Source organism: Symsagittifera roscoffensis, chromosome 5 (assembly GCF_963678635.1).
Source record: "Symsagittifera roscoffensis chromosome 5, txSymRosc1.1, whole genome shotgun sequence".
Lineage (NCBI taxonomy): Eukaryota > Metazoa > Xenacoelomorpha > Acoela > Convolutidae > Symsagittifera > Symsagittifera roscoffensis.
In genome coordinates this window covers 64,179,119-64,202,756 of record NC_087066.1, presented here as the reverse complement: position 1 = coordinate 64,202,756, position 23,638 = coordinate 64,179,119, and the positions used below count along the sequence as shown (strand labels likewise).

At 32.9% G+C, this 23,638-nt stretch overlaps 1 protein-coding gene across 1 annotated transcript in view; it reads right to left on the bottom strand.

The window, feature by feature from the left end:
- Window positions 1-23,638, bottom strand: part of LOC134846828 (PAT complex subunit CCDC47-like) — a 495,511-nt gene that overhangs the window by 195,357 nt on the left and 276,516 nt on the right. The gene's annotated exons all lie outside the window — the stretch shown is intronic.

The window sequence follows — 23,638 nt, the reverse complement described above, 5'->3', positions numbered from 1 at the left end:
TATTTCACCTGCTCGGTGGATCCCCTCAATGACTCATTCCCTGCTGTCTCCACCCCCTACTGTGCCACAGCTGTGGATGGGAATTCGGAGATGACAGCTGCTGGGACTTGTACCAACACGACCGCCTGTGGTAACTCTTAACCAATTTGCACGCCTTACACGTATTCCCCTCTAATTCGGACACCCTCTTTCATTTAAAATGGTTTAATAAAAACCCAGAGAAAAAGATTGCGAGATTGCCAAAACTCTCTATTGGTCGGTAAATCGCCATCTTTTTGACCCTTGCAACAGGGGCTGATCTAGAATTTTCTCGAGAAGGGGGTAACGGATGTTCAAAAAGTTTCGAAAAACTTGTCGACTTTTTTTTAAGTTGACTTAATTGGCTTTCCGAATTCTCTCAAAGCACTCTCTCAAAAGTTCAGAAAAATGGCTTTATCGGCTCGACAATTTAATTGAAATGCCTGACCATGTTTGCATTTGATTGGCTAACTAACCAATCAGATTGAACCACGTTGACTTCAGACTAAGATATAAAAACACTTATTTTGGGCTGATTAGTGCATAAGACCCAAGATCTTTTATAATGGTTCCGGCTACGTCGCGAAACGACTGAAATAAACCAAACCATTGTGTAGGATGTGCTTTTCCTAATTATTTGAAGTGTCTCAAGAAAAATTAGGCTTGAGTCAAGTGAGCTGAGCTATCATTTGGAAATTCTAGTGGGTGTAGTTTGAACTGTTGCTTAATTCCTAAATGGCATAATTTTCTTGCAACAGTTGCATTTGAGATTTCCAAATAATTTTTTTGTGAACAATACACAAAAATTGGTCAAGTTTTCAATTCAAATGCTGATGGACATTTTATCTTAAGCAAATTGTAAAATTTTTTATAATCAAAAGCGAAAAGCATAAGCTCTTATGGTCAATTGTTGCTTAACATTCGTTTGAAAGCACTGAATTTCAAATCTTAATCACATATTTTTGTTCCTGACAAAATTTTAGAAATCAAAGTCGATAGAAAACGTTCGAATAAGAATTAAAATTTGAAATTTTTGCAATTTGGGAAAAGTTTTGTTTTTATGCCATTTGAGAAGTTACCCTCTGAAGAGTTCAAATTTTTTGCTCTCATTTGACTTCTCAATTAGCTTGATTGTTTCAATAATCTATTTCAGTTTTCGATGATTATTTGCTAAAGAATCATTCCATTTGCAAAAAAAAACATATGTAATTTTGAAAATGGTTTGAAGAAAATGCAACAATAAATGTGCTCATGTCAGTTCGTGCCACTTGCACAGCAACAATCATATGGTTAAAAAATTCACTTTTAAAACTCGCCGGCATATTGTGCCGAGGAAATATGTAAATTTTTGATTTTTAGAGGTCTGTAAAAAAACTGACCTTAATATAAAGACGAGTTCCTTCGGAGGTAATTGAGCAGATAGCTGATGCACAGCAAGTTTCAGCCAATGAGGAAGATGAAATTTTAAAAAATTTTCCGGTGGTTGGCAGAGTCAAAACTATTTGCTTGTTTAATTTTTCTTTTACATCCTCCCGTAGAAACTGAACAGATTCCAGGAACGTATAGTACGGTGCGTACTTTTTCTTGTTATGTTTCAACTTTAGCATTTTTAAGCTCGCAAGTGTTTTGCCGTATCGGGCCGAGAGTGCTCATTCCCACTCATAGACGACGCTGGCTTCGAGTACAGTTTCTGTCACTATGACGAGATGGAAAATCAGATGATGTGTCCTGTGTTACAAGGGAGGAGCTACGGAGCACAGAAAATTGACGTGGATATGCCCAATAAACAGCAATGCGAAGTAACCAGTGGATGCTGTGAGTTTTTTCAAGTGGCCGAAAAAACAAGAAGAAGAAAACAGGCAGTTATCAGTTTTATTCGAGGATTTTATTGCACTTTTGATTATAGCACGTTTTTTTATTTTAATTGAATTGTGTTTTGGAAAAGCTGAAATTCCAACTGCATTCTTTATTAATACTGCTACATCAAACAGTTTATTTTGTTTTAGCATTTGTTCTGATGTGTAACCAGGTTAGATTTGTTTGTTTCCTCATCAATTTCAAGTGCAAGATGTGAATTTTTACTTACTTTATTTAAAGTCTTAACTTTACTTTATTTTATTCAAAATTTAATTTAAGCCTGAAACGGAGATTTATTTCAACATGCCTCCCAGGTTGACTTGTACGGGTTCAATGAGGGCCGTTCGCACTTCGTTCTAACGTTTCGAGTTTCCTAAACAAGTTTTCCTTCTCAAAATTATTGTATAGCAGCTCAGAGGTCATGATAAAAATTACATTCGTAAAAATTAATTTCGTAAAAAAGCACGGAAGAAGATTTTTTTTTCCAAAAATTCGGCAGCGGTATTGAGTGGACTTATAATCACCCTCCGCTAATGACCTAAGTTTGTTGCTAACTCATAGAGTATTCTTAGATAAATTACACCCAGTTTTTTTTTTCGGACAGACAGTTTCGAACATTTTCCCTTTGTAATTTTTGTCTGAATCTTACTTTTGTTTTCGAGGTCTCAAGAAACCTAAAAAAATAAATATAAAATGTAAATAAATCCTAACATAAAAGCGATTAGTTGAAGATCAACTTAAATGAAAATACAAAAAAAATCTCAGATATAAATTTTAAATGTTGTCCAAAAACAAACTAACCGAGTAATTTTGAGCTTGAGAAAACCCAGAGTGCACCTGGCCTTGACACGCTGAAAAACTGATGAATGGTGATGTTTGCCATACAGTTTTTATTAAGATTGCATACAGAATTATAGACAAAAAACATGACCTTTTGCATATGGCTAGAAAGTTCCCACTTGAAAAGTCAGCGATTGAAAAAATTTTTTTGAGTGGACTTAAAAATCACACCGTAATCACACCGCACAAACAAACGATTGGATATATTCGAACAAAACGACAAACAATAAAAAAAAAAATATAAGTAAACAAAGACAAATTACACGGAAAAGATTTTCAAAGCAAAGAAACGCAGTCTCCGAATCAGAAGTTAGTAATTTAGATGCACTTTGCAAACTAAAGGAAACAGTAAATAAAAACTACCCAGTTCACGATCAATTATATTTTTCCGATTCAGAAGCCACATCACATTCATCAAAACAAGGAAAAAGAAGAATAAAAAAGATATACAAAAATAAATCAGTACGTTTATAAAATTGGAATCAACCAATCAGACAAATCGAACAATACGCACCAACAGTCATAAAACGAAAAAATGAGTCAGAGTCCAAGTGACGAAAATGCAGTCGAAAACTCTGTTTTCCCATTTCTCATCAATTCACTCACTGAAGATAGAGGACAAATACAATTTTGCAATAATCTAATCGCAAATTTATTCGAACAAGGAATCAGCCCATGTGAAGCAGAATTCCCAGAAACAAAAATCGAAAGACAAATTGTCGATCATTATTTAAAAGGAATATGTAACCTAACACAACAATATGGAGTTTACACCATAGAACTTAAAACAGCAAGTAAATTTTTTGGTAAACATGTTATTCAAACAAACGACGTCGACATAGAATTTTCAAAAGTATTCGCAGAATACATTAAAAACATACAACACCAAAATTCACAGAGAGCAAATTCAATATTTACTAACGATGTTTTTGCACTGATATATATTTGCTTATCTATAAGAAAAAACAGAAACCGAAAGCACGTCACCAGTTCAAACATCAAGACACATGAATGTAAGAATTGAAATTGCCGCATTCTCAGCATTTTTAAACCCGTGAAAATTTTTCAAGCAATGAAATTTCACAAAATTTTAAGCACGGTTTACAAAAAATCTTAGCATGGTTCATTACTGACTATTTCACACATAATATTGATTTAATTGCACAAGCAAGAAAAATTTTAGACCCTAAAGTACCAATGATGACACTGTCATTGCCGAACAATCAGAATATATTTGGGACACTGATTGGTCTCATCCATTATTCCTGAACATCCCAATAGACATCTCAAGTCAAGCAATCAGTACATTTTCTATTCATAAAGACTATGTTAAAGTATTTCCACTTACAATAGATGCAACACTTTTAAACTATAATTTATTTTTACCCGATAGAAGACAAAATAATAGCTTAAATTCAATTCTTGTACAACAGGAAAATTTGAATGGAACTAGAAATGTTACACAACAGGATATTCAAACACCATCACAACGTTTCCTCCAAAACTGCAGTAAGATTCAAAAAGATATACGAAAAATACATTTATTGAAAATAAAAATAAAAATTAGTTAACATGATGATAAATTAATAGTATACACAAATCATCCTGTCATCTCCCTCTTCATCACGTAAACATAACAGCAATCATAAAACCACTAATATCATACAAAACTAAACCTTTCTATCAATTAAACTTAAATTATTTCTAGATGCCTATCCTAATTTTTACCTTTATTTGACTTCAACTTATTCAATCTTAAAGTAGATCATCAAGGCTTTCCTTGGATCTCCATTAAATAATTAAATTTAATCCATTCTATACCATCAAAATTTATATCCTGGTCATCAAGGCTTATCCTTGGATCAAATAGAACAATTTTGTTCTCCTCCACCCGGTTAATAAAGTTTCCAACGACCTCAAACGTCGATTCACTACCCAACGCTCTCAAAGACCCAGGACTAATAGTAATTTTTCAAATCAATTTAACCATTCTAATTAAGTTAAACAGTGAAGAACTTCGGTTATTCATCCTTCACTTGATCCCCCCTCTTACCTGACCCAGGCTAAATTTTAAATCTTAGTAAGTTTAAAATAGTACCTAACGAACTATTTGTGTTATAATTATACCTGAACCTTGTGGATCGAATTACTATTCTCCAACCCTTGAACACAATCATTACCCCTAAGTAAGATTAAGTAAGTTAACACCTTAACTTAGAATAGCCACGAGAAAGTAACAATCATTCTCCGGAATCGATATATAGTTTTCTCTTCAACTCTGAATAAAAAGACTCAAGTTAGGCTAACCAAAAAGTCGTAAGGACTAACAGTCTAGGATATTAAAATCACTAAAAACAACCTTGCATCCTTCACCCTAAACCTTATGTCACTGAACAATTTAGGAAATAAACAAACAATCGTACTACACAATTGCGAAATAAAAAACGAAACATACGAGCTCGTAATCACACCGCACAAACAAACGATTGGATATATCCGAAGAAAACGACAAACAATAAAAGGAAAAATTATAAGTAAAAGTAAACAAACACAAATTACACGGAAAAGATTTTCAAAGCGAAGAAACGCAGTCTCCGAATCAGAAGTTAGTAATTTAGATGCACTTTGCAAACTAAAAGAAACAGTAAACAAAAACTACCCAGTTCACGATCAATTATATTTTTGCGATTCAGAAGCCACATCACATTCATCAAAACAAGGAAAAAGAAGAATAAAAAAGATATACAAAAATTAAACCAGTACGTTTATAAAATTGGAATCAACCAATCAGACAAATCGAACATTACGCACTAACAGTCATAAAACGAAAAAATGAGTCAGAGTCCAATGGACAAAAATCATGACGAAAACTCTGTTTTCCCATTTCTCATCAATTCACTCACTGAAAATAGAGGACAAATACAATTTTGCAATAATTGAATCGCAAATCTATTCAAACAAGGAATCAGACCATGTGAAGCAGAATTCCCAGAGACAAAAATCAAAAGACAAATTGTCGATCACTATTTAAAAGGAATATTTAACCCAACACAACAATATGGAGTTTACACCAGAGAACTTAGCACAGCAAGTAAATTTTTTGGTAAACATGTTATTCAAACAGACGACGTCGACATAGAATTTTCAAAAGTATTCGCAGAATACATTAAAAACATACAACACCAAAATTCACAGAGAGCAAATTCAATATTTACTAACGATGTTTTTGCACTGATATATAGTTGCTTATCTATACTAGAAAAAACAGAAACCGAAAGCACGTCACCAGTTCAAACATCAAGACACACGAATGTAAGAAATGAAATTGCCGCATTCTCAGCATTTTTAAACACAACCCGTGAAAATTTTTCAAGCAATGAAATTTCACAAAATTTTAAACACGGTTTACAAAAAATCTTAGCATGGTTCATAACTGACTATTTCACACATAATATTGATTTAATTGCACAAGCAAGAAAAAATGTTAGACCCTAAAGTACCAATGATGACACTGTCATTGCCGAACAATCAGAATATATTTGGGACCCTGATTGGTCTCATCCATTATTCCTGAACATCCCAATAGACATCTCAAGTCAAGCAATCAGTACATTTTCTATTCATAAAGACTATGTTAAAGTATTTCCACTTACAATAGATGCAACACCTTTAAATTATAATTCATTTTTACCCGATAGAAGACAAAATAATAGCTTAAATTCAATTCTTGTACAACAGGAAAATTTGAATGGAACTAGAAATCTTACACAACAGGATATTCAAACACCATCACATTTTATAAATGAAGAAATAGTTGAAACAATAGTAACAACTACACAGCAAAGTATTTCACCAATAAATCCAAATCTTACAACGCCCAAACCTAAAAATCAAACATTACCACAAGCAACATTGCAATCCACGGTTAAACCCTCGTTTGCTCCAAAATATTCTCATATGGATAACCAAACATATAGACCAATGACGAAACCAACACAAAAACAAAGAACATTCACCAGAAGTAATTTCGCAGAACACAATTATAACTGTGTAAATAAATCACAAACATCTAAACCTCCTCGTACAAACCCGCAAAACCATTTATTTTACAACGACAAAATTTCCAACAACCAACATTAAACTCAGTAACTTTAACGATAATCTACGAATTCCAAAAGACGCGAGTGAAAATTACCCATTGTTTCAACAGACTAAACACAGTAAACAGCATAACCAAAATAAACACAAAACACCTTATTATACACCTAATTATTTTTCATCGGATGATGACAATTTTTATGACCAAAACCATCAACAAAATTTTCAAAACCAAAGACTCCACTCTTATCACGTAAATCAACCAGATTTTTTTGAACCATATACACCAGAACAACATATGCGACAACCTAGACCAAATCACGCACCTCAAAAAAATAATTTTTTTCTCACAAAACCCAGTTAATACAGACTATTACCAACCAACGCAAATGCAAAATGAAATACCACTACCATATTATTTGCAACAACATGAAATAACAAAAAATCAATTTACAAATTTTTCACAAATGCAAATGCCGCAGAATCACTACAAATGACAATGAATCCATACCTAATGGGTGGATCATCAATAACATCAAATAAACCATTGATGGTAATTACAGACACAGACCCTGAATATTCTGTAGAAGATTACTTAAATGCAGTCACAGCAAACTTAGTTTTAAATAAAGGACCTGAACCAATTAATACGACATTTCTCCAAAATTGGATAATAGACGCACAGCGTTAATACAAACAACACTTGATGGCGCAGCTCAAAAGTGGTTTTCAGTTTTATCTATAGACATAAAAACAGATTGGAAAAGATTCACACAAGAAAGAATTTTCAAAAAAATTTGATTCTGAAAAGAATAAACAACATCAAAAATTTTTATATAAGGAAATTCGCAGACTACCAAACGAAACAATTAAACAATTGGCAGTTAGAATTGAAACACAAGTTCGAAAAGCAAATTCACTTAACACTCATGATTATAAAATCCCTCCTCAATTCGAGAACCAAATTTAGATTTTAGAAAACTAGTTGATAAACTAGAACAAGCAGAAATCACAATGAAACTCGAAGAAACAGAAAATCTTAAACTACAATATGTCAATAGAATCGAAACAAAAACTACACATATAAACAACATACAAGATTCAGTTGTAGATCTAACTGAAAAAATAACTGAAATTTTAAACATATATGAGAAAAATCCAAATTTCAAAAGTAAACCAACTTTCAAAAAATGGTGCAATTATTGCCGAAGATACGGGCACATTATTGCCGAATGTAGACAAAAGCAACAAGATAACCAGAACAAACCACAAAAGTACAAAGAACCAAATATATCATTCTATCAATACATAAAAAAGACCAAAATTTACCAAACAAAAATATACATAGTTATAACAGCTCTGTAAACCACTTCCAAATTATTCCAATTATTCAAGAAACCAATCACCTTATAACTCAAGTTATAGAGGTAGATCAGCAGAACAAAGAATTTCACGAAATTTCTCACAAAATAGATATAGTCGATCAAATAGTCAAAATAATCAGTATAGAAACACATATTCACATCAAATTCAAACAGAAGAGAATATTCGTTTGAAACCAGTTCCCATTCAAATTCTAGGAATAGACACTATTCAAACGATAGAACACGAAACTCATCATTCAATAGAAATAGAAACTATTTAAATAATAGGAATAGAAGTTATTCAAATAATCGAAATCAAACTTACCAAAACAATAGATCAAGAAAGAATTCATAAAACAGATCAAATTATTAACGAACAAATAACAACAACTACCATAATAGATCACGAAATAATTCACAGAATAGGAATCCAAACTATAACAATCAACAAAGAAATTATTCACAATCTCCTCATAGAAATAATAATCGCTACTCCGATTCCCAGCACAAAAATAGAAGCAACACACCAAAACATCGAAGACAAATTTATCAGGTACAAACAACTGAAGAAACAACTTCAGACCCCCCCTGGTATCGATGATATAGAAAGTACTGAATTACAATTAAATCACATTAATTGTGAATCAACAGACCACGAAAGTGATACAAATAATACCATCTCAGTTGATATGATCACAGTTGAAAATGATTACGAACCTATTATACATGAACAACCCTTCACTTCACACATTTATGAAAATCAATTGGAACTCCTTCAAAATTACTACACTAGAACTATTAGTAATAATGTACCAGTTGAACAAGAAGTAAATGAAATTAACACTGTAATTAAACCTGAAAAAGACGAAGTACAAAGCTCAAGTACAAACCAAATTTATCAAAATATACAAAAAAAAACATCCAAGAGAAAAAATTTGGACAATTCTATTTCTCTTAGAAATTCCAAAAGGTAAAGAATTTCAACCACTAGATCTTGAAATACAATTTTTAATCGACTCAGGAGGAGAATCAAATTTTATTAATATCCCCACTTGGAATGAAATCAAAACACTACATCCAGCCCTAAAACTTATTAAGACAGCCAGCAAATTAGCCACAGCACAAGGCTCAACATTAACAAATCATGGAAAAAACCAACTTTTTCTTGTTCCCACTAAAACAATGGAACAAAACAAAATCTTAAACAAACCATCTAAACAAACATTCCACATAACAGACATTAAACACAATATCATTTGCATACCGTTTATAACTAATTATTTCCCACAATAAACATCTTAAATAGTAAACTTAATATAAAAGACAAGTACACAAGAATGAAAAATACATCCTTAACATTGTTTCAAAGATTAAACAAGCAACCACCATTTTTCTCCAAAGTTTACCCTGTATATAATCAAGAACGAAAATACCTGAAACCACTATCAGGAAATGTATATAACTTTTCAATCAAACAAGTTCACCAGTATGATAAAAACCAAAACAAACAACATCTCTTTATGTCAGACCTTGAATTAAACCCATTCATAAATTTTTCGAATAACAATTTTATCCATAAAATACATGAAACATTCAAACTCCGATATTGTGTCATTACATGTATATAACAATTCACCATACCAGATAACATTACCTCTAGGACTTTTAGGATACTGTGAAACAAATGCCACAACTTTACCCACAAACGAAGTAGCATATCGAGTCAATAATATATTACATTTACTAGACATATGCCAATCAACAATTCTTGATAAAGAATTATCAATAAACAATATAATAAGCAACGAAAAAAGAAACACATAATATTTCACAAAAACACCATATTTTAAACCAACGTTTAAATTATCACATTATACAGAAGAACAACAAAATTTTTTAATAATGTTTAATGTTCAACATTCTCAAATAGAACAAAACGAATTCGACAAATTAGCCAAACTATTATTAAAATACCCAACAGTTTATGCAACATCAAAATAAGATGTTGGAAAAATTAGTTCACCACTACATTTACCTTTAAAACATGACGGAATTTTCAAAAAACAAAGAGCAAGCAAAGTAACAATACGTGATAAAGTAAACAGACTACTTGACATTTTAGAACAATATGAAATTATATCTCCAGTAAATAAAGAAGAACAACCAAAAGGCAACACTTTTATTAACCCAGTTATCATCCTAGCTAAAGGAGAATCACTAAAAATTGTTCTAGATGCTAGCTATCTCAATTCACTAATTGACGAATCTAAATGCAGTTGGCCTATTGAACCCATTCAAGTAATTCTAACAAAAATAAATGTTAAATATTTCGCAACCGCAAATATGAATAGCGCATACAACCAAATGTCATTAGATGAACAATCACGACGGTTAACACAATTCGTTATTGGAAATCAACAATACGAATTTAATAGATTATTCTATGGAATATCCATAGGACCAGCAGTTTTTTCAGCTTTTATGAGTACAATTTTTAGACCACTTATACTCAAGAAAAATGCAATCACATACTTAGACGATGTTTCTTGCAATCACAAACTAAAGATGAAATGTTTATAATTTGGAACAGTATCATCAAATACTTAAAAATGAAAACATGAAAGCAGCCCCAGACAAATCACATTTTTTTTAACACGCGTAAAGTTTCTTGGACACATTATTGAAAGAAACACTATAATTCCATTAAAATCATGCATAGATGCAATTCAAAAACTTCAACCACCACAAATAAAAAGAAAATCCAAGAATACCTTGGAATGCTAAATTTCCTATATAAATATGTATACAAAATGCAATTCTACTTAAGACCTTTCTATAACATCCTCAGACAGCAAAATAACTTTGAATTGACTACCAAACATCAAACACGATTTGAAGAAACTAAAAAAAATACTAACAGAACAAATATCAAATACAATCCCAGATCCAAATCAACAATTCTACGCAATGTGCGATGCGTCGAATTTTGGCATCGGCGCAGCATTACTACAATCACACAGTGAAACAAATAAACTGAATCTTATTTCAGCAAACTCTCGCTTATTTTTACAAGCCGAACTACGACTCTCTACTTTTATGAGAGAATGCACAGCTATAATATACACACTTAGAGAATATGAATTTCTGATACTTGGATCAAAACATCCAACAGTTCTTTTTACAGATCACAAACCAATTATATTCCTTTTTACATAAAAATCAAATCCAAACCATAGAGTTTACAGATTTCAATTAATTCTAATGAAATTCCCAAACTTACATATAGTTTGGACAGCAGGAAAAAGTCTTGCATTACCAGATACACTAAGTAGAAATACACAACCTGAACTACTTACACGAAAAACTACAGTTGAAATACCACAAAATATTAAATTTTATCTTGCAAAAAATGGAATATCACCACGATTAGAATGCAAATATGCAGTAAAAACCGATATAGATTAATCACAAACAAAAAATTTACAACATTTCCCACTTTATTTAGATTGTCAAAAACAATCACTATGAAGTTGATTTATTAGTTACAACCACATTTAAACCAATTCCATATTCATATTGGATAAAAAAATAATACCCAACAAAAGACAATGAAACAACAACCACACAAAAAGGATTCTTTCCCATTAATAGAAAAAGAAAATTTAACTGACATGATAAATTTATCAGGACCACCGACAAATGATTTAAATTACAAAGTAAATCAAGTTTTTGACCTTCACGACCCACTTGAAACAATTCATCTATCAAAATTAGAAGTCGAAAATATTTTTTTACCACCAACAAAAACATTTACACAACAATTATTACAAAAATACCAAAATTTTGACCCTGTTATTAGACAACTCAAATCATGGCACAAATATAAAAAAAAGCCAGCAAAAGCTGATGCAACAATATTAGGAAATAAAACACTCCTCCGATACTTAAGAAAATTTAATAATACAACTACAAATGAAAGCACAGATCTTGTAGAATATCAAACAACTGATTTTAAAGTACCCTGTCTTCCCCTCAGTATGATGTTGATAGCATTCAACATCTCACACACACAAAATACAAAAGGACACTCAGGATCAGAAAAGACATATTCAAATTTTTCACAAAATTTTTACTTCCCAAATGCATCAATTTGGATTAAAGTCTTATGCAACGATTGCCTAATATGTCAATTAAATAAACCTTATCCAAATCGAAAACAAATAGCACCGAAACAAGATTTTAAAGGACAAAGTCCAAAGTCCAATCATTTGACACAAAAGGACCAATTTCACCATCCTCCGAAGGCAATTTTTATATTATGGTCATTGTTGATGCATTTACGCACTACGTAGCACTCAACCCAGTACCACATTGTAATGCTTATTAGGCATACACAACACTTTACGAACATTGGATAGCTAAATTCGGACTACCCGAAATACTAGTTACAGATAACGGCACAGAATTTATAAATAATGAAATCATCAAATTATGCCACCTATATATATCAAGTATAAACCACGTACATCTCATGCACCATGGACAAATGGATTAGTCGAAGGTATGAACCGTTCACTACAAGAATATCTTCGATGTATCATTAATGAAAATGATATACGATATACTGAATGGTCAGCAGATGTAAAATTATTCCCCTTATCTTACAAATCACAAATCACAACAACTCTAGGAGTGTCACCATACGAAATGGTTTTTAATCAAAAGCCACGAAAACCAATTATGTTTACAGTAAATGCCCAGAAAAATACGCAAGGATATTATCAACCAAATGAAGATTCAATTTGTTATAGTCTACCATTACATACACATGATGAAGACCACTTTCATCATCCACAAATTTTAAAATTAGCTTCCGGTACACATACCGAATGGATTTTAAAAAGAGATTAAAAACATAATGAAATCTACCAAAAAGTAACAAAGAAATTGTTATAATGCAAAAAATAAACAACCAAATTAATTCACGCTTCATGCCAGCCACAGATTTAAAAATTGGAACATTTGTTTCCTAATTTCAATACACAAAAAGGAACCTCCAAAAAATTACAACCAGTTCGAAAAGGACCCTACCAAATAATTGATAAACCTACTGAAGTAACATACAAACTTACTGACTTCAGTAAAAAAGAACTCGTTCAACACCGTAACAACCTGTTACCTTATTATCCAAAAGAATACGCACTCCGCGAAATAACTCAATTATATTCCTTCACAGGTTTACACATCGTTCAGAACAATCCACAAACGGAACAAAATCAAAACAATGGTGGTGGTGGTGATGGTGGTGAAATCCAACAGCAAAACGCAAACCCTCAAATATCAAACACACCAGAACCAAAAAAATCTCAAAAAGAAAGAAAAAATAGAAAAATGACAGAAAAAATCTTACCACAGGATCAACAACAAAAATCCAAACATAGAGAATCATCACGACTTAGAAGTCAACCACGAAAAAACTACAAGACATTCATCCCACAATCTAAATTATTAAAGAAAGTTGAACTTCAAAAACAACTTTAATTTTGATTAACGTCAATCTTCTTTTTCATCACTTTAAACTTTCACATTTCCGGAATAACATGCTGAAGATAAACTCAAAAAATTCTAGTTCAAACTCAGCCAATAGAAATCGTTCAAGTTGTCACCTTTTTATCTCTAACACAAACTCATTAGCCGACAAATATCAATCTCCAGGCATATCTATAACTATAATTTTACAACCTCCAGGTCAAAAATAAGCAACTTGCTAAGAATTGACAACTAAAATAAACACTACTTCAATATTACAACCCTCCCCTATCAAATTATTCAAAAATCAACAATAGTTTCCCAATTCAGACCTCAAAAACCCTCCAACCAAAAATAGCAAATTAGCCTAAAGCAAAAAAGGTGTCTTTGAAATATTTGGCCTATAGTACAAATATTTCAAAGATACCCCCAATTACACAACAAATAAAAACAAAACTATGAAGACCTCCTGAATAACATAAAAAGACACCCTCAACGTTTTTTGACAAAACTCACCCCACTTGTCAAACAATCAATAAATAATCCGACCACACTTGAATTTCGCCTCGAAAGTTTAAAAAATATTCGACGATCAGATCATTTCTTGAATGCTTCTTTCTATAACAGTCGATAACTTAAAACAAAACTTTCAAACCTTTTCACAAAATTTTTTGCTCTATTAAAATTTTTGCTATTTTTTTTATTGAAACTTTTGAATCCCTAATAATCCTTTCTATAATTTTTTGCAATCTTTTTTTTAACTTTCTATTCTCTATTTGAAATATATCTCCAACTTTCCCAAACTCTTGACCACACCTACAGGTACGAAAACATAAAATCTATTTAAATGATACGAACCATTTTTAGTCGAAAAGATATTTTTCTTTTATTCATAAATTTTCTCACATGTTTAAAATCCCTAATCATGACAATTTGCAAGTGTTTAAAAAAAGCATTAGTCACATTTGCTTTAGCAACTATTCTTTTGATACTTTTTACTGAAGAATATCATAATAAACATAAATTTTCCATAAATTAAAATAAAAATAAATTAAAACACTCAAAAACCTTTTCAAAATTGCTAATCAACCACCACCGAACCAGCCCCCACCAACAACATCCCAAGACAGTCCAATAACACCTAAAACTACAAATAGTCCCCAACCATCAACACGCATTTCTTTTCATGACAACCCATACACTTTTGAAGAACGACACGCACGCTTATCGGAACCACTAGAACCAGTTCATCGACAAGCATCTTTAAGTGAACCATCATATAACTTATATCCCACCTTGCAACAAGACCTCAATCGAGTCAGACACATTAGCCAAAATCAAAAAACATTTGAGATACATCCGCGAAGAAATACAAATTTTCAAACCCCCAGAGTTCATTTTGAAATACCCCAATCTACCCCAATCAAAATACTTTCAAAAATTGCTAACCAACAATCATAGAATCAGTCCTCACCGACATTATCCCAAGAAAACCCGACAATACCTACAACTACCCAAAACCCCCAACCATCAACACGGATTTCTTTTCAAGACAATCCATACACTTTTGAGGAACGACATGCACGATTATCTGAACCATTAGAACCAGTTAATCGCCAAGCATCTTTAAGCGCACCAACATATAATTTATATCCCACCTTACAACAAGATCTTAATAGAGTAAGACATTTTAGCCAAAATCAAAATACACTTGATATAAATAGACAAATTATACATCCAAGAAGAAATAGAAATATTCAAACCCCCAGAGCTCTTTTTAACTTACCCCAATCACCAACACCAGCTACCTCAGAACTTTCAGGCAGTACACTACCAGAAACTCCCACACTTGCTTCACAACATGGCTTTTCAAATATTCCATCAGACTATCTAGGTTGAACTCCAATATCAGAACAAATCCGAGATAATCCTTTTAACCCCCCAAAAACCACCGAAAGACCACCATATTGGACAACACACTCATATACTCAAGGCGAACCAAATTTGTAAATGAACCAATAGATTTTTTTTCTGATACAACACTATCATCCCTGCCAGAAACACTTTCACTTCCATCAATACCATCTATAAGTCCAAAATCGCCTACACTTTTCCCCCTTAATTTCCCCACCAACCTTGACGCTAGATACCAAGAATAGTCATTGACAAATGAAGAACACTATATATTCAAGATATTCAAGAACACAATATTCAGATACTTCAACAAAATAGTCTTCAGTTAAAGTTTGAAATCACAGTCAGACTAAATATTATTGTTCAACACCCTTTTCCCCTAAGCCCACCGAATATAACAGCTCAATCACTACCTCCTCCATTTATAACAACTGAAATTATATATAAATACGACAGATATACCAAAAACACAATTGGATATGTTAACTTTTATAACCCATACTCAGGATTATCATACACATGTATATTCTAAAAGTACTTACTTTACAACACCTCCTTTTTCTAATTTTTTCCGAGCAAAATACAAATCCATATCTTTGCACATGACCTCAGGATTTGTTAGTAACACACTACGATTGTGAAGAAAATGAACAAAAAACGCTACACAAATATGCTACAAGCCAAGTAACATAATGCGAATCAGGACCACAAGCCATAGAAACCACAAACATAACAGCAACATTATACTCAAAAGTCCGAGCGACAACACTCACAGGCTATATATTTACAGCAACATTTTCCGAAAAGAAAGTACATTGTTCACAAGTTTCACATGGAAAGAAAAACCGACTTGATCACGAATCATTCTACCAAAGTAATATAGAAAGACTCTTACATCTAAGTCCCGAAGATTGTAAAAACGAACTACTCAGACTAAACTTGACTAAAAATAAAAATTCAAACAGAAAACTCGTAAACTTCCAAGTCTTCACAGACTCTGTACATCAAACAGAACATGAAAAATATCAAAGACATATTAAACTAGACGAAAGATATCAATAGAACAGTGCACACGGACGACTAAATTATGATATTCACGACAAACACTGGATACCACATATTGGAAAAAATAATCCTTCAAACTGCAAAGCAGATACGAAAAATAAAGGATATCAAGAAATAATGTTTTTTGACTGGAAAATATAACTCAAAAAGATACAACTCACACGAGATTTAAAAGATAACACTATAATTTTTCAAGGAATCAGACTACCTTGCAAAAATGACCAAGGCTATTGTGACCCTACAACAAGAACACAAGCAACAATTGTTTGGTTTCCCGAAAACACTTGTACAACATTTCAAGTAGCAAAAATCCACGCTCGGATGATTAAATTCCATGAAAAATGTTTCCTTGAATCCATCCCATTTGACAATGTCAACCCTAGTCAAATAAGACACACCAATATCAAATTCAGGAACATTCACAAAAAAGAAAATAAATCAAAACGCTTCCAAATATATCATGAAACAGAATTAGCATGTAAATATAAAAATCCACTCTACAAAACACAATATTCCTAAATACTTGTCGAATACGACGAAGGTTTCGATATGACCACTGGAAAACTAAAATATAATCCCCATGCAACACATCAACCTCTCAACGAAGGAACATCATACATCCCAGTAAATCTTCTAAAAAACACAGGAAACCCTGGTGGAAAAGTAAAACCACACGACACTGAGAATACACGATTACAAGAATTATCACTAATGAATAGTACATATTTTGGCGCAATACACTATGACATCCACTTAGATATGAAAATAGACTACAAAATTAGTAGAATTTTTCAAGAAAAGTTACTTTCCGAATTAGAAACACTACATCAACTATGTGAATTAGAAAGAACTCAGATTTTACAATCACTCGCTCTAGCAGTTCTAAAAATACCCTACGATAATTATTATCCGGGAATAGATCAAACTTCGTTGACTATGAAGGAAATATATTATGGTGTTATACTTGCACCAAAAAGTATCACCATTATATGTTTTTAAAGATAAACGTTGTTACAAACGAATCCCGATATTCTATAAAATTAAAGTTCATTTTGTCAATACACTTTCAAGACGAACATATTTTTGGGATACCGCAGTCCCATGTGGATCAGAAAACAGCCACAACGTCGTACAATTAAATACTGACGAAGAAAAATACTATCTACTCACACCATACCCAACATTAATGCAAACGTTGAAAAAGTTTTTCACCAGAAAGTATTCGAGCTGTTGCTCGTAATCCCAGTATCGATCTACAATCGATCGGAATATATTCTAAATCAGATATACAACATCACATTCGTACACAACAATTTCAGGAACTACTATCACAAATGGACACCATACAACGACAATCGATGGACCAAAATTTAAGAAAACTTGCAGAAACCGCAGGATTTTCAGACATCTATACACAAGACTTCAGCGGATATTTTAAAGATATTAAAGACTATATATTCTTAAACGGCGAAAAATATAGACCACAAGATATCTCACCAATAAATATTTTTTAGCTTCGTCACCTTAAAAAACGAAATCCTTGCCTTTCTAGGATGGCCATATTACATCTTAGAAGGATTGATTATCTTATACGCTATGTTTAACTTTATTGGATTTCTTTTCTCATTACTAAAAGGAATCTATAACACATGCGCAAAACACACACACAAGTAAGCCGACAAGCAAGCGTAGCACGCATATTATTTGCAGGACTTTTTGGAATATTTTCATCATCAATAAATAAAATACTCTTAGATGCACAAATCAAAGAATACAATACAAAACGATCAACAAACCCGAACACATACGATGAATCAATTAATAATACAAATATATTACCTACAGCACCAAACTTGCCAAATCTACATCATAACCATCCATTATCATTAGTTTCACGAAATTTTCGAACTTAGCAATCACAAACACCCCAAACCTAACACCAAGCCACATGCAAAGCCCCATTCATCATATAGTAGCACAACACCCCCGAAAGGACGACACATGTGATCAAATCATTGAACAGCCCCATACTACCACTTTTCAATCTCAAAATAATCATTTTTTTAGCCCACGATGAGCACACAAATTGGATCACTCCATCGATCAAACTCCCACCCTGCCAAGCTCCAAAATCCAATCCATATTATCTCACTTTTTGCTTTCCCGCCACCTGATTCACCACAAAATAATGCATCATCAGGCATGAATTCTGATACTAACTCAAATATCACAGTTTTTCAGACAATATCACAATTCAATAACTCCGATGTAGAAACTCCCGATGAATTCGCAGATTCCGAACCATCTCCTTCTACCCATACCCAGACCAACTCTTCAACCTTCTCGACATATTCAACCTCAAAACCAATGTACATCTCCCTACACTCCTTCTCAAGTGACCCCAACCTATTCACCATTTAATTATGAACGATCAATCAACAATTCCCCAGATGATATTCAAATTTCTGAAGAATTAGATAATTTTATAACACTCCAACAACAGTTACTGTCTCCCCACATTCTCACCATTCACCAACTATCATCAACAATAACATCATCAAATCCACCAACACCTACACCAATTTCAGATTATACTCCACCATTAGCTCAATCATCCACATCAACAGAAACATCCACCAGTGTTAACCGAGAACCTTCAACCGTAAATTCCCAAATCACCGTTCCCATCCAAACTCGGAACCGCCCGAGAATACGTTAACCATCCAGACCACACCAATACTACGAAATATCTTCAAATAACCCACCTTTAATTCCCCAGTATACATTAAATCAACCCGACCCTAACCCCGAACCACATCATTTTATAGATGAACATGTGTTAATACCCAAACTTCATTGGACAGCCTATTACAGTTTTACTAACCCCCTTACGCTACCACTCCTTAATACCACAAAAGATATTGAAAGAAAAAAAAAGAATTATTTAGGCTAACCACGACATTAACACCCCGACAATTTACATAGGTAGTATACAAAAAGTTACTAAAAACATTCACTGCACCCCGAGCTAACGACTATTCAATTGAAGATTATGATCATAACATCATCAGATCTAATCAAGACCAATTTCTTGACGACGATCAATTTGCAAACCCACAATTAACAGAAAATTTTTTCATCAAAACACCCTACTTATTCACATTTAGCATACTAGATAAAAAGCATGATCACATTATTTCAGAAGCATTATCAGATATTCAAGCATACGAATCATTTCAAACATTTTCACTAACCTTTCATTTCCTCACACCAAAAGAACGTGGTTTGAACTGTTCACACGATATCATGTTGAGAACTAAACAAACACACACCTACACTTATTATCGTTTTATCCAGAATAATTTTCATTTATACACACCATCATGACAACCCCACCACAGATTTCAATTCATCAATTCTAAATACACCTCACCGTTTTTCCTAAATTTCACGTTTTGTATTAAAAATACTAACCTTCAAGGCATCCTCCGGAATTATGACCCAATCACCCAGATGTATATGTTTTGTCCCCTCACCAAGACCTTCAACAAAGAAGAATCCCGACCCCTAATAGTTCCGCATGAATATATTCAACCTATAGAAAAATCCATTTTAGAATTCATCCACAACACTAAATACAATCACAAAAAGTATAATCAATTCAGAACACACCTCACAAATTTGCAGTAGGTACCGAAGAACTAAAAACCATAAAAGCACTTCAATTGCTTTGGCCACTGCTCCAAACTAAAAACATCATACGCATACTAGCAAAGTTACTAACCAGATCAGATGCTATTCACGATGTTTTTCCTCGTGGCTTCTTTCCCGACGACTAAGGTAAGCATGAATTTAGTATTTTAAAACTAACTATTTTAAAATAAACCTAACCATTCTTTATATAATTTACGTTTTCTTTAGTCTTCAAACCACGATCACCTACAAACAAGAAAAAACAAATAAAAATACTAACTCTCTTTTTCATAATAAACTCTATTAAACCTACAGCACTAAATGATGCAGTAAAACTCAAATTCAAAGTAATAAATTTATCTATAAATTATTTCCCTAAATGTAGTAAAATTAAATACGATGATAATCAGTTTATAACTTTAGACCCCTACAAAGCAGTAAAATCAAATCTTAAAGTAATAAGTAAATACAGAGAAAAAGCAGAACTAACCTTTTATATATCTTCTGTTCACCCGCACAAGAGTTCTATCCAAAATCGCACAACTCGCCCACAAAGAATTGTTTAAAATAATGAATTCAAGTTTTAAGTTTTCACTAACAACAACTTAAACAAACGATAACAAGTTTCCAACTTTCCTTTAACCCGGTTGGAATGGAATTATATAATAACCAAACTAACCAACGCAGCTAACTTAACACCATAAACCACAAACTAACAGCTTGACTAAGAAAAGATTACCTACGGTACCCAAACCGATTAAACCAGCTTAAAACTGGATAATTTATTCTTTTGAAGGCTACTACCAAGTCTAAAAAAATCATAAAACACCAAAAAGTCGCAAGTTAAACCCAAACCAAAAACAATTTGATTTTTGAGAAAAGGACACAACCAAAGTAACAAAAGAAAAACCAGAAATAATATAACATAAAAAATTTGCACAAAACAGGACCCCTTAAAAAACCAGCATGAATTCATAATCCCACTCCTGGCCTAACCCATCAGAGAGGACGTCTTGAGCATGCTCTATAGCCGGCCTAACCCACCGTGCTACATCCACGCTTTGTGACTACACTATGTTTTTGACTAGAGGTACTCAAGGGTGAGTAACTTTTAAAAATAACTGAACTAAAACTAATACACTTTTGCGAAAACAATTAACCAAAATCACAACTAAAAATTGAATTAACAAAATTTTATAAAATGTAAAGTATAATATGCAGTACATAGATCGCACACAACCACAAAGACGAGCATCCAAAGATTAGACGACCCCATCACACTCAACTTACAGAATGGCTAAACACAACCGACATGCCTCCCACAATCACGACTCAAAAAGGATATAGAGTACGACTTGACTTCGCAGAAAGGACTTTATTGAATCAGACCAATGACCACCTCGATGTTCAAGTATACTTACAGCTCCGAGTTACAAGGCATTTCCTCCAAACTCGAGTTTCACGCCATTCCCAATCCAGATCGAAAAATAGTTTGCCACAACCGATCAAAACAAACCATCTTGAAATCAGACTGATTTCGCTGGCGGTCATAGTCTTTGTCGAACGAGAGCTAACAACTTCCTATGGACGATTCCAGCTTTCTGGAGCTTTCGTCTCCAAGAACGAAACAAGAAATGATGCTCGCCAAATACCAACAATCATAATCCATCCTTCAATCAGATAGAAGATACAAGATTCAAAAACTCTGTAAACCCCGGATGGGTGGAACCAGATCTAAACTATATTTTATTATTGGTTATAAATTAGATATTTTATCACTATAAAATATTTAATATTAACCAATCATGATCCATCTAACTAACAACCCACTTATTTGTAAGTGCTGAAATTACTTGTAATTTCAGCACCAGAGAGATTTGAATTTAACTTAGAAATTAGTTACCTCTCCAAGAGACCTTTTAGCAATCGCAATAAGCCAGTATACTCTAGATCTATTGAGCCTAGCAGAGACTAGTTAAACACCCTGAGACTAGTAGATATAAGAGTAAGATTAAGATCGGTATTAGACCAAGGAGTTGCATGAATCTATCCGGCCAAAAATAAGATAGCGTGACGAGCAGACGGTGTACCCTATCCGAAATTACTCTCTGAGTTGCATCTCGAACATAACTCAATAAAACAAGACAGTTCTTGTTTAAGTAAGAAAAAAGTTTATAGATCATTAGTTTTTCGACCCATTTTTATTGTTAGTTTTTCATGAAATACCAGAGATTTTTTTTCAAATTTTCATTTTTGTACCGGTAAGATTTTGCAATAAAGTTTATAGAACTTTCGAGCGCTTAAAATTTTTCTACAGCATCTGATCTTGATCTCCCCTTGTCAATTTTTCTAAAGTATGAAATTCGAACGATATCTTATTAACAATTTTTTTTATGTGTTTTCAGGTTAAGCAAGTACAAAATTACTTTTTTTGTTAAATTAAGTGATACAAAATCTGTTTTTTCTATTAAAAAAAAAAACAAAAAAAACAAAACAAATATTTTTTGTTCTAAATGCATGTAATGCAAAGAACAGTTTGTTTTCTTGCCATTTTTTTCATATTTTTTGTGTTGTTTGAAATTAAGTTCTGCAAGCGATGCTTTCACTTTTTTGAGAAGTGGGAAAAAGAAAAGAAAAAAAAATGTTTAATACAAATAATTCAAAGCATTATTTTATTGAAATTCATGTTAATCTTCTTTAACTTTTTTTTTCAAGTTTATCCGGTAAAGATGTTTGTTTACAGCTTAGTGTCCAAATGAAAAATGGATTGCACTTCTCCCATGTGGAGTACAACAACAACAACCCCTACCCTGAAGACTACACCTGCAGCTCATCAGTGACTATAAAAGCAAGAATTCTAAATTTTTTGAGAAAATGAGTATTTTTAAAAAATCAGTCGCCCACAAAACAAAAACAACGATTAAATAAAAAGACTCGGCTTATGTCCGGACCTTGTCCTCATTTTATATCCGGACCTTTGTGACCACACTTTTTGGCCCGTCCATAATTTCGCGACAAATTGTTTGTCCGATTTTCGTTTTGTCCAATTTTTGGCGAATAAACGTGGGCGTTTCCAGACTTTTCCAACCAAACAGATCCTCCGTGATTTATGCGAACAGTGTGGTCACAGCACAATCAGATATCGTGACCGACATTCGTTATGTCTTCGCGGTTAGGGCAGAGACCACGCCACCGACGAGACCAGACAAAAAGAGGAGCGAACGGCGCGAACAATATCGACCATGACCAATGGTGCGACC